At 41.6% G+C, this 13,070-nt stretch overlaps 1 pseudogene across 1 annotated transcript; it reads left to right on the top strand.

The window, feature by feature from the left end:
* Positions 1-11,403: 11,403 nt before the first annotated feature.
* LOC308261712 (tubulin beta-5 chain-like) lies at positions 11,404-12,600 on the top strand (annotated as a pseudogene). Its single transcript has one exon. The product of its transcript is annotated as a tubulin beta-5 chain-like (transcript).
* The last annotated feature ends 470 nt before the right edge of the window (positions 12,601-13,070 follow it).

The raw sequence follows: 13,070 nt of genomic DNA, 5'->3' as shown, positions 1-13,070 counted from the left end.
TAGAATTATAGGTGTGTGCCACCATACCCAACTAATTTTACTGGCTTTACAAAAATTGACTCAGACTCACTTATTAAAATTTTAAAATACTAAGATTTCTGAAATGCTTTTTAAAATTAAAAAATTAATCACAAATCTAACAACTCAGAGGTAATCACTTTGAACATCCTTCATATATAAAATAAAGATCTCTTCACATATTCATACATTTATATATTCAGTTTTACACATCATACAATGGAATTTTATAACTTGCCTATCACACTTGTTGTGACAACTTTCTAAGCAAATAAAAACCAGCACTGTTAATGTCTGCAGTGTACTCCTATGTTGTATGTGGTTATTAAAATTTATTTGTTAAGCCCCTTTCAAAACATTCAGGTTTTTATAGTTTTAAAAAAATGTTTAGTATTTTATAAAAATAATTTTCATCTTCTTTCAGGGGAGTGGTCATGCTGACTGAACCCAGATACCTCTGAGCTACACCCCCAGCCCTATTTTATCTTATTTTTATTTTGAAACAGGGCCTCACTTAATTTCTGAGACTAGCTGTTCACCTGCAATCCTCCTGTCTCAACCTCCCAAGTACTGGGATGACAAGCTTGTGCTACCACACCCCAGTTAATTTTCACCTTTCTGCATATAACTTTTCACATTTATATTCTGTGGATAAATTCTTTGGAGTAGGAGTATTGAGTCAAAGAATATAAACATTTTAACATTTATTAGTATATATCTGAACTTTCAGAAAGAGTATAAGACAATGTACTTTTTAAAAGCAGCTAGAAACACAATTCATAATAGACAAGTTATTGAACCAGCCTAGGTGCCCATCAACAGATGAATGAATATGGAAAACATGGTATATAAACACAATGGCATTTCACTCAGCCATAAAGAACAATATTATTTCATTGTCATATGCAGGAAAATGGATGGAATGGGAGGACATTATGTTATGTGAAATTGGCCAGATTCAAGAAAATCAAGGGTTGCATGTTTTCTCCCATATGTAAAAGCTAAATAGAAATAAGAAAAGGGACCTCATGAAAACAGAACAGAGACCAGTAGGACAGTGGAAGGGAGTCAGGGGAGGGAGCCTAAGGAAAGGAGGTACAGGTGAGGAAAGAGACTAAATGATGTTATACACATGAATGTATCACTACTTAACGGGCCATTACAATGCACCAACACACTGTTTAAAAACAGCTAAAGAAGCTCTATTTCATATCTATTTAAAAACAATAATCAATAATAAAACAATTTGTAAGGGCTATTAGCTTATTCCTGATTTTTATTTGCTAACTTGTTTCTGTATTTCCCAAATATCTTATGAGTTTGCGTAATTTGCACAGTCAGAAACAAATATTATTTTAAAAAAACAAAGTAGTAGGCTGGATGTGGTGGCGCACGCTTGTAATTCCCACGCTTGGGAGACTGAGACAGGAGGATCGTGCAGGTTCGAAGCCAGCCTTAGCTGGCTTGAGAGACCCTGTTTCCAAATAAAATATAAAATAGGTCTGGGAGTGTAGCCCGGAGGTAGAAGGCCCCTGGGTTTCATCCCCAGTACCACCAAAAAAAAAAAAAAAAAAAAAAACCCAAACAAAACAAAGTAGTGCTGAATACATACATTCACACAGTATATGTTATGATATGGCAGTGTTTTCTTTGGATTTATATCAATTTTAGGCTGGACATGGTGGCATGTACCTCTAATCCCAGTACCTGGGAGGCTGAAACAAGAGGATCACAGATTTGAAGTGAGCCGTAGCAACTCAGTAAGGCTCACATTAACTCGGCAAGACTCTTTCCAAATAAAAAAATAAAATCAAACTAGGGTATAGCTCAGAGGTAGAATCCTCCTGAGTTCAATTTCCAGCCACACACACACACACACACACACACACACACACTTAAATCACCAAACCATTAGGACTTTAAAAATATTAGATGCAATTAATTTCTTAAGACACTACCTGAGTGTGCCATAGTATTTCCCTGAATGCCAGTGTCAAAGGCAAGTCTCAAGGTAAGACTGAAATGGTCAAGTGCTATGTGACTGACCAGCTACATGGCCTTGGGCAAGTCCAGAAAATGTTCTACTTCCTACCCTGTACAATGAGAAAGCTGAACTAGATGACCTTTAAGGCTTATGAACAGTTCTTTCCAACTAGCATTTTCTTCCTTTCTCATGACCACCTAGTACACCCAAAACTCTTCATCTCCCAGAGAAACCACTTTCTCATCCTCAGAAATTAGAACCTGGCCAATGCAAAAAGCATTAGTCTGGTTAACCAAGGCCCAGGTAGGGACTCAACAACAACAAAAAGGATGTAATGTTTATGGCTAAAGCAACAGTTGCTTGTAGAGATTTTCTTTCTTCTCATCCAATTTCTAGCTCCCCAAGGCTAGTCATAATGCTACTTTCTTTTTTTTAAATATATTTTTATTGGTGCATTGTAGTCAATCATCACAATAGAATACAAGACTTGTTAGGATATCCAAGTACACATCGTCCAATCAACCATTATCCAATCTCCATCCCGCTCCCTCCCCCAATCCCATGCTTGATTTAGTGTTTAACATTGATATATTTATTTACATACAACATGTGCTTTAAAGAGATTCCATCTTCCTCCATCCCATCCCCTGATTGGTCACCTTAATTGCTCCTCCATAGGGCTCCTTCTTTCATTAGATTCCCTCCTATTACCCATTTCTTCTTAGTTTTGCATATTAGGGAGAGCATCCGATTTTTTTTTTCTGTAATATTTCTTTGTGTATGCAGCTCTGCAAGTTCCAATCCCACTCTTGAAGGCCCCAGCACCGGCCTGGCCACCCGGTAGACTCTGCTCCCAGCCTCGGGGGCCCCAGCACCGGCCTTGTCTTTATGCTAGCTCCTATCTCAGCTTCGCTGACTCCAGCTACAGCCTCACCAAATGGCAGGCACTGATCCCGGCCTTGCTGACCACAGCACCGGCCTCCACCTTTGGCAGGCTCCAATCCCAGCCTCCGAGGCCCCAGCACTGGCCTTGCCTCACGGAAGACTCCGATCCCGGCCTCATTGGCCCTGGCACCAACCTCACCCCTCGGCAGGCTCTGATCTCTGCCTCCGAGGCTCCAGAAACAGTCCTGCCTCATGGCAGGCTCTGATCCCGGCCTTGCTGGCCCCAGCACCAGCCTTGCCTCACCGTAGGCTCCGATCCCAGCCTCGTTGTTCTGGAAACCGGCCTCACCCCTTGGCAGGCTCCGATCCCAGCCTCGAAGGCCCCAGCACTGGCCTTACCTCACGGCAGGCTCCGATCCCGGCCTTGCTGGCCCCAACACTGGCCTCACCCCTTGGCAGGCTCTGATCCGAACCTCGGAGGCCGTAGCACCAGGCTTGCCTCATGGTAGGCCCCGATCCCAGCCTTGCTGGCCCCAGCACTGGCCTCACCCCTCAGCAGGCTCTGATTCCGGCCTCGGAGGCCCCAGCACTGGCCCAGGCTGCGCCCAGTAAGGCCCGGTGCTTGGCGGAGGGTGGGTGGCCCAGCTCGTGCCCAGGAAGACCCGGTGCCGGGCGGGAGGCAGGTGGCCCAGCCTGTGCCCAGGAAGGCCCAGTACTGAGCATGAGGCTGAGCCGCACATCCTGAGGAACTCAGTGCTGCTGTGCTGCGCCGGGGCTGTGGTGCGCTTAGACCAGCAGATCCTGCTCTGCATGGTGAGGCTGTGGGACTCCGCTCTTGGAAGGGAGAAAAAATTCATTGCTGCCAAGTGCCTGATCCCACAACCTCTTCAAACCATACATACTATCTTCCCTTATTTAAAAAAAAAAAAAAGAATAAAGAATAAATATTGGAGAGGGTTCAAGATGGCCACGGCAGCAGCCAGGATTCTGGAGATGCAGACAAAACATATCCAACGACCTGGAACTTTTGGAAAAATCCCCGCGAAGGGGGACTGCTTCTTTCTTACATGCTTAAGAATTCTGGACATCATCTGTAAGGAGGGAGCTCAGTGGAGACCTAGGAGGAAGGCGGTGGCGGCAGTGGTGGCTGCGGTGGCAGTGGATGCTAGTATCTGGGAGAGGCAGAGATCTGATCCAATGCACCCTGATCTTCTGAAGAAATTGCCCCATAATGCTACTTTCTATGGCTGAGGAAGGATCTGCCCATACCTTTGTCTCCAAGGCTTCATAAGCCAATAAGAATTCAGAAGATCCCTGCAGTGACACTGTCTTAGAGAGTGAAGCCATCTACGTAAAAATTGAAATACGATAATTTTAAAAGGAAGAGTCACTTCCAAAGCTATAAAAAGGTTATAACATGAGAAATATAACTTGGACACAGTATAAAGAATTCCAACACTGGTAGAGATACTGTCCAGTTATAATAATAACTGGTTCCAAAATACAATGCAACATTACTATGAACAGCTAAAAACTAACTAAATAAACAGAGGAACTAATGCAGGAAAAACTAGTAAGAAAAGAGCTTCTGGGACCTTTTATAGGAGAAGGTAACAGGCTTTAATGGGGACAGTGGTGGCAAGAGACAAAAAGGAAAAGAGAAGATTGAAAAGGATTTCCTAGTCTTTAAAGACAAAAGCACATCTCATCTTCTCTGACCAGTAGCATCATTGGAAAACTTGCCAGATACAAATTATTGAGTATGACTCCAGACATAGAAATCAAAAAAAATATGGAGGCTGGTATAACAAGCACCCCAGGTGCTTATAATGCCTGCACTAGTCTAAAAGGACTCATGCCACCACAGGTAGTAGCAAGGAGAAGGCCAAATGACAGGAAGCTGGCAGGTCTGCAAGGGCAGCTTCTACTTTGCCAGCCTGTCTAGTTTTAGTTTAAAACTTATGATGCCACTCTCTGAGGAGTTCCTTCCTGGTGGAATCAGTTATCACACTAATGTTTAGGCTTCTCCACCAAGCAATATCCTTCAAAATAAAGACTGTTTTAGTGAATTTGTCTACTCCCTATTCCTTAGAATTCCATTCAAATGTGGGGTGCAGATGGGTGGGTTTGCAACAAATGGGCCCTGAGTGGATGGATGCACTGAGGAAGGGGGAAAATATGAATAATTACCATAAGGACCATCTAACATAAAACTAAGGAAAAATGTTTATTTTAATATTTTAGTATGAAACAACTCCTTCCTTAAAATTCTGTTTAGTGTTAACTGGTCTAGTCATAAATACCACCTAGCATTAAACAAGCCATTTTTAGTGATTCAGCAAATGGTAAGCCAAAGCTAACATATATAGGTTTCTAAATACAACTGAAAATAATGTCTCCTGACTTGGTTTGGTGGTTAATGGAAAGAAAACTATTTCTTTTCTGTTCAGAGGTTACATTTATAGACTACTGTCTCAAAACCTTGAAACATGGCTAGTTAAGCTTTTTTGGTTTAATTTATGCACTGGCTTACACTTACGAGTTTGTCTATACTTAGTATATTCTATTACTCACAAAATGATACAACTTTTCAGTTTTCCAACCTGAAGATGATTCAGGATTCATATTTAGCTGTATTAGTTTAAAACAGAAAACATTCTCGGATGTCATTTTGAGGAACACATGGAAAGTAAAGAAATGCTTAAAGTTCTTGAAGTATACTCAGGTGTTAAGGTTATGTATAAAATGTCCCATGGAGAGTTCATGTATTCAAGTTAAGAGTGGATCGAATGAAGTTATGGGCAATGTAATTTCATTGGTAGGCCAGTGGGGTATGGCTGGAGAAGTTGGGTCCCTGGGGATGTAGCCCCCCCCTTCTCTCTCTCCTCTCCTCTCCCCTCTCTCTCTCTTCTGCACTGCTGTGTCCTGATCTTCAGACCCAGGCCTCAAATGGATTGAAACAAGAATCTCCAAAAAACTGTGAACAAGTATATCTTCCTTCCTCTAAGCTGTGTGGTCAGTCTTTGGGGTTTATAGCAGTGATAATGCTAACTGAAAAATCAGGCTAGAGACTGTATAGACCAAATATCATAGGCTTTGGTGATGCATAATATGTAGTATAAGGTATCATTGTTAAGGATGAATTTGAAAACTTCACTTAATGTAATTGATCACAAAGTATTATCTTAGATTATTGAAATCTTTGATTTTCAGTTCAAAGGAAAACAATTATAGACTAGTCTAATTGCCACTAATGCACTTAACAGCTAAATTTAAAATAACTGAATTTAATTTATTCTTGAAAAATTTAGAAAGTTATAAAATAGCTTAATAAAGAAATTATCTGAACTATCAGAAATAAGTGTATATTTTAAACAAAAAAATACATTTACAAAAAGTATCAAAAGGCTCCCAAATAATGTTATATCAATATTAATTCAATTTCATACCCCCATAGAAATTACAAGCATTATATCCCCCCCAAAAGAGATATTTGTAATTATCAAATTTAAATTTTAGCTGTGAATTTCCAAGAAAAGAGTAATCACAGAAGTAAACTCTGAAATCTGTTAACTCATTACAAAGGGTATGTTTTTCCTAAGTGGGTTCTAAAGAACAAGAGTTCCACTACAGGGATTGTTTTTATTAGAGAGATTGGTTTCTATTATCTAGAATGGAGATACAATAAAAATTTAACAAAAAAGGTTTATTTATTTATTTATTTATTTGTTTGTTTATTTTTGTGGTACTAGGAATGGGACCTGGGGCATTCTACCTCCAAGCTATACCCCTAGCCCTATTTTTCACTCTTTATTTTGAAAAAGGGTCTCACTGAGTTAAAACGATCTCACTAAGTAGTAGCTAAGGCTGTTCATGAACTTCGCTCCTCCTGTCTCAGCCTCCCAAATGCTGGAATTACAAGCATGCACCACCACGCTCGGCTAACTCAAAAAGGTGTATTTAATAGCAGTACTTCTCCGTCTTCGCTCATGCTTTATGCCCCTTTAAGAGAAAGGGTATAGAATGTAGTTTTCTGTGGTCCCTGCCTGTGATTCCAGCTACTCTGAAGGGGAGGGATGTCACAAATTCTAGGCTTGCCTGGGCAACCTGGCAAAATTATGTCTCAAAATAAATTATTCTGGGGGGTCAGCTTTAGCTCAGCGGTTACTTCCTCAACTAGTTGGACTCAGTTGCTATCAAATAAGCCGGGCGTGGTGGCGCACGCTTGTAATCCCCGCGCTTGGGAAGCAGAGACAGGAGGATTGCGCAGGTTCGAAGCCAGCCGCGAGCGCTGGCTTAAGAAACCCTGTTTCCAAAAAAAAAAAAAAAAAAAAAAAAGGTCTGGGAGTGTAGCCCGGAGGTAGAAGGGCTTCCAGGAACCCCAGTACAACCAAAATAAATAAATAAATAAATAAATAAATAAATAAATAAATAAATAAATTTTAAAACATAACTGGGGATGTAACTTAGAGGTAGAGAATTTATTCAATCCCTAATACTGCAGAAAAGAAAAAAAAACCAGTTTCCCAAATATAATTGGAATGCCGGGCGTGGTGGCGCACGCTTGTAATCCCCACCCTTGGGAGGCTGAGACAGGAGGATCGCGCAGGTTCGAAGCCAACCTCTGCTGGCTTAAGAGACCCTGTTTCCAAATAAAATATAAAATAGGTCTGGGAGTGTAGCCTGGAGGTAGAAGGCCCCTGGGTTTCATCCCCAGTACCACCAAAAAAAAAAAATTATATATATATATATATATATAGTTGGAACTTTTTTTCTGGGAAATCTCATATCTAATGATCTGCAGAATATAACATGAGAAATGCTACTCTGGGGCATGAGGTTTCTATATGAGATAATGACAGTGTATTACACTTATACATGGTTAATATCTAGGTTTGGTTAATATCTAGGTTTTTAAAAGATCCATATTCTAGGCATGGTGGTACATGCTCGTAATCCCAGTACTTGGGAGGCTGAGACAGGAGGATTGTACAGGTTCAAAGCCAGCCTCAGCTACTTACTGAGGCTCTCAGCAACTTAGTGAGACGTTGTTTCAAATAAAATATAAAATAGGCCTGGGAGTGTAGCCCTGTGGTAGAAAGCCCCTGGGTTCCATTCCCAATACCACATACACACACACAAAAAGAACCATATTAGTTTATGTGAAGTCAGCACCAGTGGTTTCTGACTAGGCCCATCTGCCTGCTTACCTTAAGCAGTATGAGTTTATAGTTTCCTCTGTACAGAATGCTAGTTGCCTGTATTATTTATTAGATTTAACCCATCTACATGTCAGTATTATTTTTGTTCATAGACATTAATGGAAGAAGCACATTATAATCCCAGAAACTCAAAGTTGAATTTATAAACTGTATATAGTATGATACATTTATTGTCCCTGTTACTTTTTATAAATTCCCAACAATAATATAAAATAAATATCAAGAATTTGCCCTACATATATAATTTCACACTAGATACAGTTTATATAGCACCTGAGTTTCTTTAAATTAAAATTTAACTGACATTTAAAGTTACTATATTTCAGGAATACTGCTCCCACTATGAAACCCTATTCCCCAGAAATGGGCCCATCTGATTAGTACAACTGATCTGCCAGCTGAAAGCATCCCAAGTAAATTTCTAACTAGTAGTTGGCAAAATATTCCTGTACCCAGCACTTTATATGGAACATAAATTAAAGATGTGTTCTGGGATTTCCCTGAGATCCAAATGATCGTAGAGTAACATGAATGTATTCAACTTAACCCCTTTATAGTACATTTGCTAGATGAGCAGTTTGAATACTTCAAATGTTGTACTTAATTCTGCATGCATCTATTCTGTTATTAGTCTGTTGGCATCCAGTGCTGGATTAGGAAAGCCTGCCATCTGGTAGTTATAGCAACCCTTCACTAACTTGGTAGGAAGCTGAAAGATCATGATCCTCAAAGAAATGTAAACCAAGTTTATTACCATGAACATATAAAAATCTCTTTTGAAAAATAGCCATTCTTATGGGCTTTTCAGTCAGAGAAACATCATGCATATGTGTATTATATAACTGACTTACAAAAGTCAGGTTTTAAAGGGCTAAATGATTAAATTAAATAAGTAATTAGGCCCACATTCCCCTCACCCACAAGGCTGCCACAGTCTCTTTTATAAAGCTCAGGGATGAGAGCCAAATTGGCCCTATTTAAATTGGCCATTTAACTCTCACTTCTCTTAATCATAATGTGGATGTTTTTGTACACAATTTTCCTCTCGATGAAGTTTTAGGTAGGCAGTCTTCAGATAAAGAACAAATAATTAGGGCTGGGGACATAGCTCAGTGGTAGAGCACTTGCTTAGCATATATAAGGCTCTGGGTTCACAGTACCACACACATACACACAAAAGAATAATTAACAGTACAAAATAATACAAAAATAATGTACTGCATTATGAGCATGAGCAAAGTGTTTTCAAACTCATGATCTTAATCATAAGAAAAATTAGAGGAAAAGAAAGACAATAATTATCTCAGGTTCTATAATTTCCTAAGCTTACACAGTTAAGGTAATGGTAAAGTTAGGAAAACTGAATCTACATCCACCTAATAAGAAATTTTATTTTCTTCCTAATATATCAGCTTCTTTCCTGGAATAATGACATTTTGCAGTTTATAAGTCTCTTAGTATTATAAATATAATGCACAGGTTCATATAAATAAGTGCTTGTCACTTTGAACTTGCCCAGGTCTCCTTGCTGCCCACACCTCCTTAATCAAGGTTTACTCTTTGAACCTTCCTTCTCTCTCCTTATTTTCCCACAGTCATTTCCACTTACTTGAGTGGAAGTAAGTGGAAAGTGAGCCTGAGTGAAGTCCGCAGCAGATGAGTGCCCAGCATCTGGCCCTCCAGAGCACTCATAAGCTGTGATCATACCTATTCTAATTGAACAAGTAGCATGCTAGCAATTGACTATTCCCTTGTTCTCCTTAATGTAATGATGTCAAGGACATGGCTATTAAGAGAAGACCCAGAATTATATAAGATTTATCCAGTTCTATATGCTTATTTCATCCCATTATTTTACTTCAACCCACTTCATCTATAAAAAGGCCATTCCTTATATGGTAAGTCTCTGACACCCACGATTTGATAGTGCTGGCATTCAGAGAAGGAAACTCTTCTTATGTCTCTTCCTGAAGGCATCTGAAAACATTTGTTGATTGATTTTCAAGGTGAGAAAAATGCTCATCACAAACTTTCTATTCACTGGCTATTGATAAATTTAAGTTTCTCTTAAAAACTGCTAAGAAAGCAAATTATAAGTGTTCTCACCACAATAAAGATAAGGTAAAAATAAGGTAATGCACATTAAGTAACTCAATTTGGCCTCTCATATATATATATATATATATATATTTCAAAACATACTGTACATGATAAATGTATATACTTTTTGTTAATTAAAATTTTTTATTTATTTTTTTGTGGTACTGGGGTTGGAACCTAGGGGCTTTTCTACCTCCGGGCTATACTTCCAGACATATTTTTTTATACTTTATTTGGAAACAGGGTCTCACTAAGTTGCTGAGAGCCTCACTAACTAAGTAGTTGAGGCTGGCTTCGAACCTGTGTGAGCCTCCTGTCTCAGCCTCCCAAGCACGGGGATTAAAAACCTGTGCCACCATGCCCAGCTAATTAAATTTTTTAAAGAAGTCTTTTCATGCCGGGTTCGAAACCAGCCTTGCTGGCTTAAGAGACCCTGTTTCCAGGAAGGTGGGTTGGGTTTCCACCAAAACAAAGGAAAATCCCCCGCTTGGGAGGTGGAGACAGGAGGATGGCGCAGGTTCAAAGTCAGCCACGCTGGCTTAAGAGACCCTGTTTCCAAATAAAAATAGAAAATAGGTCTGGGAGTGTAGCCCAGAGGTAGAAGGGTTTCCAGGAACCCCAGTACCACCAAAAAAAAAAAAAAAAGGATCCTAAGAAGGGATCCGTAAACATCTTCTGGCAAGTGATTCCTTTATATTCAGTACTCTGCTTCATAATCAAGGACACACATAAGGAATGAAAAATATAAAGAGAACTTGGTTAACTTGGTTAAGATCTTTATTCTGCCACTTACTAACCCAGAGAAAAGAAAAACATATCTGAATCTGAATCTTTCTTCATTATCTTATATATCTTTCAGAGTTAATATGAGAATTCAAAATATCATATAAAATACCAGACACTGTACCTGGTACACAGCAGGTACCCAATGAATAGTATCTCTAAATTCCTTTTATTACCTCTCTTCTAAAAGTAGCTGTTCAAGAGTTAGCAGATAGAAATAGTAGAGAGTCAGGCCGAGGCTCTACCCACTGACCACCCATCGCGAGCTTCCAGACACCAAAACTAGGGGAAGGCATGCATCAAGGAGGGCGGGGCGACTGAGAGCTAGACTGGAGTTGGAGGGGGTGTAGGAGTAGCCAGGAATCCCACCTCACCGGCTTATAACCAGGCCCCTGACACGACCACATCTCCGCGTACTACAATGAAGCCACAGGTGGCAAATATATTCCTCCCGCAATCTTAGTGAATCTTAAACCTGGCACCATGGATTCTGTCTGCTCAGGTCCTTTTGGCTGGATCTTCAGATCAGATAACTTTGCTTTTGGTCAGTCTGGGACAGGGAACAACTGGGCCAAGGGCTACTACATGGAGGAGGCTAAGCTGGTGGACTCAGTCCTGAACGTGGTGCGGAAGGAGGCTGAGAGCTGTGACTGCCTGCAGGGCTTCCAGCTGACCCACTCACTGGGCGGCGGCACGGGATGGGGCATGGGCACCCTGCTCACGAGCAAAATCCGTGAAGAGTATCCTGACCGCATCATGAACACCTTCAGCGTGGTACCCTTGCCCAAAGTGTCCAACACCATAGTGGGGCCCTACAACAGCCTCCCTGTTCTTCCATCAGTTGGTAGAAAACACCGATGAGACAGACTTACTGCATCGACAACGAAGTCCTCTACAACATCTGTTTCGGCACCCTCAAACTGACCACGCCTACCTACAGGGACCTCAACCACCTGGTCTTGGCCACCATAAGCAGCATCACCACCTGCCTGTACTTCCCAGGCCAGCTCAATGCCGACCTCCGCAAGCTGGCCGTCAACATGGTGCCCTTCCCTCACCTGCATTTCTTCATGCCCAGCTTTGCCCCTCTTACCAGTCGTGGAAGCTAGCAGTATCGGGCCCCCACCATGCCCAGACTCACCCAGCAGGTCTTCAATGCCAAGAACATGATGGCCACCTGCGACTCCCACCACAGCCGCTACCTGACAGTGGCTGCCCTCTTTCGCGGACGGATGTCCATGAAGGACGTGGATAAGCAGATGCTGAACGTGCAGAATATGAACAGCAGCTACTTCGTGCAGTGGATCCCCAACAACGTGAAGACAACCGTGTGCGACATCCCACCCCGGGGCCTCAAGATGGCCGTCCCCTTCATTTGGCAACAGCACAGCCATCCAGGAGCTGTTTAAGCGCATCTCCGAGTAGTTCACGGCCTTGTCACGGCGTAAGGCCTTCCTGCACTGGTACATGGGCAAGAGTATGGACGAGGCGGAGTTCACCGAGGCCGAGAGCAACAGGAACGACCTCGTCTCCGAGTACCAGCAGTACCAGGTTGCCACCGCAGAAGACAAAGTGGATTTTGGTGAGGAAGCCGAAGAGGAGGCCTAAGGCAGAGCACCCCACCACCTCTGGCTTCTCCGTTCCCTCCGCCTTGGTCGGCTGCCTCTTTCTCTCCTTATGAATCTGTTTGCTGCCTCTGTCTTCATTTTTGTTTTCCCTCTTGGGGTAGTGTAGAATGGTGCCTGGCACATAGTATGCCCTCAACAAATATTTCTTTGTTGAATGCCTTCTTTTTCCACTCTGGCAAAACCTAGATTTCTGCCATTCTGGGTTACCCTGTAAGTCCTTCTCTTATCTGTCCAGTTAATACTGCCTTCTGTTTTCAAGATGATTCCCCCAGAAGCTAGGCCTCATCCAGCTCCCATTTAGAGCCAGTCAGGTGCTACAAATCCAGACATGGCTACCATCCTACACCCAAGTAGTAGATACAGAAATGAGGGAGAAGTACCAGAGTGGTGGGGCTGGAGTTTTGCCATTCTAGGACAGCTTTAAGAGGGGAATCAAGCTTTTCAAGTCAG

This window comes from Muscardinus avellanarius (assembly GCF_963383645.1).
Source record: "Muscardinus avellanarius genome assembly, chromosome: 4".
Lineage (NCBI taxonomy): Eukaryota > Metazoa > Chordata > Mammalia > Rodentia > Gliridae > Muscardinus > Muscardinus avellanarius.
The sequence above is the reverse complement of the archived record's forward strand: the minus strand, read 5'-3'. Positions and strand labels throughout refer to the sequence as shown.